Raw genomic sequence first — 8,492 nt, forward strand, 5'->3', positions numbered from 1 at the left:
TCAACATGGGTGTGTACACATTTCTATAGAATTCCATAAATTGGCAGCCATTTTGGATTTTTTGACCAAACGGTAAATTGTTTCAGAGGGCTACGGCTCTAATTTGATTTAAAATGTCAAAAGGTAACTACATGCCAAATTTGGTGCTTTTATCCGCCGTGTCACGATTTTTTCCTTAAGCCACCGGACTACCAGTGGCAGAGGCCGGTAAAGGTGTAACTATTCCCTGGGTTCGTTTCCAGCACGCCCACATTAAATTCCATGAGATAAAAATGAAATCTCCACGCCGTCAGAAAAATATGCTTCGTATAAGCTGTGTAATTTCACGTTAAGGTTATTTCATCATTTTGGCTTTGGCGCAAAGACCACTTTCTACTTTTTTACTTCTCACCCCAACCCCCGACCCCGTTGAGGTAGATTGTTTAACTCCATCTTCAGCTAAAAGTACACTTTTTTATTTGGGTTATTAGAGACTCAGTCTTCTAAAAAAATGTGCAATGTCCTCTTCATTATATGGTTGTATGCTTTTTGTTAATTTTTTTTAAAATAAAAGACCATTTGTGTAATTGTAGAAGGGACCTTTTTTATATCCAACTAATTAGTAAAGAAATTGAAAGAAGGAAAAAAATTGCAGACTATCAGGCCTGTACCCAGCCATTTCAAAAGAGGGGGCGTGATTTCCTGAAAAAGTTGACCTTTTCCCATGAAACCTCCGTGTACGTAGGTCATAAATTGCCCAGAGCAGACAACCTTCTTCTGGGGTTCGAACCCACCCCCCCTTTCCGGCTACAGACCTGTTTATTTTGGTAATTAACATAAACGATCGCAGGGGCTGAGGGAGGTTACCCCCTCCCCCCCCTCCTCCCACACACATTCACGAAAGTTTTTTTTAACCATTTCAGTTCTAAAACAGGGGAAAAGGGGAACTATGAAGCCCTACATATGCCATCTTCTTTCAAGCAAATATAAAGTAGTTGAAATATTTAAGGAAATGTAAAAAGTAAAGTAAGTAAAATATTAAATCACACCAAGTACATGTATATTATCCTTTCGTTAGCCCTTTTCCTTGTAAAATTAAAGCTACCAAAAATGGACAACTCTACATAAATATTTATAGCAAAAGTGCAATGTGGATCGGTGAATATTGTGGATCAGTGTCCCAGTGTACGCGGACAAGGTCGTCCAATGGGGCAGGTTAGTAAACTACAGGTTGATATCATGTCAACAAGATGCAAGGACACGGTCAATCATAATAGGGGGAGAGGCGTGCGTGGTTTTCCTCCAAAAACCATTATAACATTGATTCTTCCCTCCGAAGTAAATGCATATTTTTGACTTTTTAAACAAAAAAGTTAAGGTATGAAAACACTGAATGCATTTCAATCGTAGGTGTTTATACAATACAATAATGAAATTTGGGCATCACTCTCATGACACTCACGACACCCCCGCGTTCATACTGACAACATGGTGACGACAGCAACGCCCCCTGGAAGTCTAAGAGCGGGCAATTGTGAACGTGTAATAACTTTACAGCACACAGAGCAGCATGATGGACATATTGCGTTGCACTCCAGAGGAAAACAATGTACGCGAATTGAGCGAAGTGAGCGCGAATTTCTTAGGGGAACCGCCGTGTGATCCTACGCTAATGCATCGTAGTTGAGGATAACTTCTTTACTAGCACAAAACACCGAATGTTTCGTCTTTCTCCCATAGTGTGCTTCTGTAAATTCGACTCTTCAATCCATACGGACTCGTCGCTCTGGGAAATGTACATGTACAAATAACACGCAGCTCTTAGCCCGAACGTCAAATAACTGCCACAGGAAAATTCATCTTCAATAGACTGAAATCCAAGCTACTGGAGATGGGTAAGTGCCACCATGTCATTCTCTCTTTTCATTTCTCTCATATTCAACTTAATTACGCCCATGTTTCTACAGTAGGTCGTTCTTAATTGCCCTTTGAGGCTAGAACCAAGAGTCATATGCCCTATTTAGGTCACGCTAGTTGAGGTTTGTTGTCGTGTTTCTCTTCTAAAGCTGATGTGCATTTTCTCTCAAGTGTGAGTGAGTGTTGTTCCCTTTTTATGTACAGACACAGATGTGTCTGTACATATAGCCGTCACCTGCGTCTGTCGTCGCCGTGCACTTTTACCGATAACACGATAAGTGGAAAACCATTTTTTCTTTTGGCTTGAAACTTATAGAACTGATGAATCTTCATGATACGCAGGTCAAGTTCGAAAAACAGCATGATCGGGCTATTTTTAGGGAAGTTATGCTGTTTTTCCACTTTTTTTCAGCATTTATATAACACCGATAACACGATTAGTGAAAACCCGTTTTACTTTTTGGCTTGAAACTTATAGAACTGATGAATATTCACAATACGCAGGTAAAGTTCGAAAATCAGCATTATCGGGCCGTTTTTATGGAAGTTATGCTTTTTTTTCACTTTTTCAGCATATATGCAGCACCGATAACACGATAAGTGGAAAACCGTTTTTCCTTTTGGATTGAAATTTACAGAACTGATTAATATTCATAATATGTAGGTTAAGTTTGAAAATAAGCTTGATTGGACTATTTTTTTTTTTACAAAAGTTATGCTGTTGTTTTCTGTATTTAGCATATATGCAACAATGATAACGCACTTTAAGGAAAACCAATCAGCCTTTTGTCTTGCAACTCACAGGAGTGATAAGTCTGACTAATACAGATCAAGTTTGAAAATAAGCTTGATCAGTTAAGTTTTGATGAAGTTATTAGCCTTTTTTATGTTAGTGGTTTTTCTTCAGACTTAATTCTTAGGCATGTTAACAGTCTTATTATGGAACTAATTAGATATGTAAAAGTGTTGTTTTGACATTTTCCGCTTCAAAACAATATTGTTAGTTGATTATATAAAAACGACAGTCAACCTGTTATCGTGCATTCTGTAATAAAGTATCAAAAATGGAAATATCATTGCAGTTCGGCAGGTTCCATCCTCACTAAGTCAAGAATCTCAGAATGGAGCAACTTGGACGTTTAAAATTGTTTCATTGATATTTTTCCTTTGAAAACCAATTTTAATTAATCTTATAAAAATGACAGTACTGTAAATTGATTAATTTGTTTTATGAAAAAAAGGTGTTAAAAATGGAAAACAACTCTTTTCAATACAGTTATCTCTTGTTTACATTTGGGGATTTTCAAAGTGTGACTCTGAACTCTATGGGCTAGTCACATTTTTTAAATATCCATGATACTTTTATTTTATTATTTAAAAAATGATGGTTATTATGCTGTTAAGCATTGTGTAATATTGCATCACATTTGAACAAAACCCTATTTTGGGCACTGCCTCCATAGTGACTGTGAAAGGAAAACCATGTCACTTACTCTTCTCACACTTACAGGGAAGAAACAGGACTGAAATACAATAGTAGATGTTTAAAAAATGGTGGTATTTATAGAGTTAATCATTATGTAATGTTGCATCAAAATTGACAAAAAACCTACTTTGTGCACTGCCACCTTTAACATTATGGAAAGGAAACTTACAAGAATGATTCTTAGGATTGACATATAGCTCATATTAGATAACCAGCTCTATTGGATTATCGTTTTTATTAAATTTATGCATTTTTTTTTTTTTTTTTTTTTTTTTTTTTTGTGAAATTTTCATTTTTCTCATTCTGGCACTTTATAAGTGTAAACTTGAACTCTGATGGGCCTGAAGCCTTATGCTTTTACTTTCATCAGTGTTACCTGTTGTGCATAATTAAATTTGATGTTAACTGTACAGTTAAACATAATGTATTATTGCATCAGAATTGGTAGTCTCCTATTTTGTGCATTGTTGTTTTGTGCTTTTCTTAAGGTGTGACTTATGGGCCTGAAGACCTTTGAGAGTCTCAGATCGCATTCACAACGAGTTAAGCCAGGCTTTAAAAATCCTGGGGACTAAATATGGCGGTCGTACATGAAAGAAAAACCGCCTAATCTTTTAATAGTCTCCCCGCCTCTCACACCCCTCCCCACACGTCGTCCCTGCGGGGGGCAGTCATTAAATCTCGGCTCCATTGGGACGACACATGGGGAGGCGTGTGAGAGGGCATCCGCCATATTTAGTCTCCAGGATTTGTAAAGCCTGGCTCAACTCGTTGCGAATGGGATCTCAGTCTGTAAATTTCCCTTGGGTATCACTAGGCTAATTTCAGAGTTATTTAGTCACTTGCATAATTAAGTGGCCATTAAATGAGATTACATAAAGGACAGTTGTTGATATTTCCCTGTAAACTCCCAAAGGTTAAGCTCTCTGCTAGATTACAATATCCATAATAAGGAAACAGTGATAATTATGCAGGTAAATTTTGTTTAATATTGCAAAAAAGTCATATATATATATATATATATATATATATATATATATATATATATATATATATATATCAAACTAAGATAAAAAGTTTGAATAGCAGCTTCACTGGAATTATATTTACCTCCGCCAAGGAGGTTATGTTTTCACCCCTGTTTGTCTGTCATCAACATAACTCAAAATGTTATGGACTGATTTGGATGAAATTTTCAGGCCTGTCAGAAGTGGGTCAAGGAGGAGATGAATAGTTTTTTGGTGGTGGCCCAAATCAATAATCAATCAGTAATCAATAATTATCAAAAATTGCTGCCTTGGCAGAGGTATGCGCTCTTGGAGTGCTTTTCTAGTTTTGTTTTGTTTTCTTTTTAATTTTTTCTCAAACATTGGCATTTGTGACTTTTTACTCCCATCCGCCTGAGGCTCTGCACATTTTCTGTATTTCCACATAAGCAGTTGTATTGGTTTTTATGTCTTTAAACATTATGTAATATTATTTTATGCACTGTCATCATTTTTCAAATATTGGGACTTTCATCATGTGAAGCTGAACACTCATGGTCCTGAAACTGTAATCTTATTGAAGGGGTGGATTGAGACCATCTTCTGGGTCTTTCGGAAGTTGGTCAGGTTTTTAAGTGTATATTGACCGATACATGTATCTATTTTTTTCTGTGGGAAAACCATCAAAATGGAGGTTGGATCAACATAGATACGTTGGAATTCTGTCAGAAAATATCTTTGGATCCGCTCCTGTTATTGACCATGTTACCTGTTGTGCATGATTAAAATTCAGTGTTAATTGACAGTGCTATTATAAGTATTATTTATTATTGCATCAAAATTGACAAAATGACCTATTTTGCATCTTAATTTTCTGTTTTTTGTCTGTACATTTGACAGCTTTGCTGCCTTGATTCTTTTGGCTTGAAAATTACAGAACTGATGAATATTCATAATACGCAGGTCAAGTTCGAAAATCAGCATGATCGGGCCATTATTGTAGAAGTTAAGCTGTTTTTTCACTTTTCAGCATATATGCAACACTGTTAACACATTTCAAGGAAAACCGATAGGCCTGTTGTCATGAAACTCACAGGAGTAATCAATCTTACTAAAAGGCAGGTCAAGTTCGAAAATCAGTAGATCGGGCCACTGTTTTAGTAGTTATGCTGTTTTTTCACTTTTGAGCATATATGCAACACTATATAATATAAGAAAAAAATTGTCATGAAACTCACAGGAGTGGTCAATTTTACTAAAACGCAGGTTGAGTTCAAAAATCAGCATTATTATCATTTTTTGCATATTCATTGTGGGACTCAGAGCTCCCATGGACTTGAAGCCGAATGGTTATAAAATTTTCTACTTGTCCATGCTATTTATAGTCAATAATCAGAAATTGGTGATAATTATTCTATAATTTATTATGTAATGTTACATCAAAATTGACAAAAATCTTTTTGCACTGCTACTACAAACATTATGAAAAGAAAACTGTGTTACTTATAATTATATTTAACTTTCCAGTATGATTTTTAGGATTGGCATGCAGTTCAAATTAGAAAGCCAGCTCAATTGGGTTATCATTTATTATTGAATTTATGCAGTTTTGTGTGAAATTTTCATTTTTCTCATTCTGGCATTTTCAAAGTGTGAACTTGAACTCCCATCGGCCTGAAGCCTTATGCTTGTTACACATTTTACTTACATTGGTATTACCTGTTGAGCATAATTAAAATTTGATGTTGAATTTGCAGTTAAGCATAATGTACTTTTGCATCAGAATTGACAGTAGCCTACTTTGTGCATTGTTATTTTCTGCTTTTTGTCCATACATTTGACAGCTTTGCTGCCTTGTTCACTTTTTTTAGCATATATGTAACACCGATGGCACCATAAGTGATAAAATGTTTTACCTTTTGGCTTGAAACTTACAGAACTGATGAATATTTATAATCTGCTGGTCAAGGTGGAAAATCAGCATTATCGGGCCATTTTTTTGTACAGACACAGTCTGTACATATAGCTGTCACCTGCATCTGTTGTCGCCGTCGCTGTGCACTCAGCAATAACACGATAAGTGGAATACCGTTTTACTTTTTGTATTCAAACTTACAGAACTGATGAATATTCATAATACGCAGGTCAAAATCAAAAATCAGCATGATCTGGCCATTTTTAGGGAAGTTATGCTGTTTTTTCACTTTTTTCAGCATTTTTGCAACACCGATAACACAATAAGTGAAAAAACGTTTTACCTTTTGGCTTGAAACTTATAGAACTGATGAATATTCACAATACGCAGGTAAAGTTTGAAAATCAGCATGATCTGGCCATCTTTATGGAAGTTATGCTGTTTTTTCACTTTTTTCAGCATTCATGCAACACCGATAACACGTTTTTATTTCTTTTTACAGGACATAGAAGATGATGAGTGCCTCCACTTCGATACAGACTACAATGGACGGATCAAGGAATAAAGGTTAGTAAAATTTTTTCTTTAACTGTTCAGGTGAATTGAAACAAAATCTAATCTCGTTTTTATTTCTTTTTTTAGGACCTAGAAGATGATGAGCGCCTCTACTTCGACACAGACTATAATGGACGGATCAATGAATAAAGGTTAGTAAAATTTTTTCTTTAACTGTTCAGGTGAATTGAAACAAAATCTAATCTCGTTTTTATTTTATTTACAGGATATAGAAGATGATGAGTGCCGTCACTTCGATACAGACTACAATGGACGGATCAACGAATAAAGGTTAGTAAATTTTTTCTTGGAATGTTAAGGTGAGCGCCTCCACTTTGACACAGACTACAATGGACGGATCAACGAATAAAGGTTAGTAAAATTTTTTCTTAGACTGTTCAGGTGAATTGAAACCAAATCTAATCTCGTTTTCATTTCTTTTTACAGGACCTAGAAGATGATGAGCGCCTCCACTTCGACACAGACTACAATGGGCGGATCAAGGAAAAAAGGTAAGTAAAATTTTTTCTTAGACTGTTCAGGTGAATTGAAATAAAATCTAATCTCATTTTAATTTCTTTTTACAGGACCTAGAAGATGATGAGCGCCTCCACTTCGATACAGACTACAATGGACGGATCAACGAATAAAGGTTAGTAAAAATTTTTCTTAGAATGTTGAAGTGAATTGAAACCAAATCTAATCTCATTTTTATTTCTTTTTACAGGACATAGAAGATGATGAGCGCCTCCACTTCGATACAGACTACTATGGACGGCTCAACAAATAAAGGTTAGTAAAATTTTTTCTTGGAATGTTAAGGTAAATTGAAATAAAATTTAATCTCGTTTTTATTTCTTTTTACAGGGCCTAGAAGATGATGAGCGCCTCCACTTCAACACAGACTACAATGGGCGGATCAACGAATAAAGATTAGTAAAATTTTTTCTTAGAATGTTAAGGTATATTGAAACAAAATCTTATCTCATTTTAATTTCTTTTTACAGGACATAGAAGATGATAAGCGCCTCCACTTAGACACAGACTACAATGGGCGGATCAACGAATAAAGGTTAGCAAAATTTTTTCTTAGAATGTTCAGGTGAATTGAAACCAAATCTTATCTCGTTTTTATTACTTTTTACAGGACCTAGAAGATGATGAGCGCCTCCACTTCGACACAGACTACAAAGGGTGGATCAACAAATTAAGGTAAGTAAATTTTTTTCTTGGAATGTTTAGGTATATTGAAACAAAATCTAATCTTGTTTTTATTTCTTTTTACAGGACATAGATGACAAGTGCCTCCACTTCGACATAGACTACAATGGGTGGATCAACAAATTAAGGTTAGTAAAATTTTTCTTGGGGGGGGTATGTAAATTGAAAAAATCTAATCTCATTTTTATTTCTTTTTACAGGACATAGAAGAAGATGAGCACCTCCACTTCGACACAGACTACAATGGAGAGATCAACGAATTAAGGTTAGTAAAATTTGATCTTGGAATGTTTAGGTATATTGAAACAAAATCTAATCTCGTTTTTATTTCTTTTTACAGGGCATAGAAGATGATGAGCACCTGTACTTCGACATAGACTACAATGTGCCGATCAACAAATTAAGGTTAGTAAAATTTGCCTTGGGGGGGGGG

The 8,492-nt window shown here is 35.5% G+C and overlaps 1 long non-coding RNA gene across 1 annotated transcript; it reads left to right on the top strand.

Annotated features, from left to right (window-relative positions):
* The first annotated feature begins 1,503 nt into the window (after positions 1-1,503).
* Positions 1,504-8,465, top strand: LOC147762961 (uncharacterized). The gene is made up of 7 exons (XR_015333535.1): positions 1,504-1,874; positions 7,286-7,350; positions 7,426-7,490; positions 7,986-8,050; positions 8,126-8,187; positions 8,260-8,324; positions 8,400-8,465. It is a non-coding gene; the product is annotated as an uncharacterized LOC147762961 (long non-coding RNA).
* Positions 8,466-8,492: the final 27 nt, after the last annotated feature.

The sequence above is a fragment of the Lingula anatina genome, chromosome 3 (assembly GCF_051362555.1).
Source record: "Lingula anatina isolate TDL-2025a chromosome 3, LinAna3.0, whole genome shotgun sequence".
NCBI lineage: Eukaryota > Metazoa > Brachiopoda > Lingulata > Lingulida > Lingulidae > Lingula > Lingula anatina.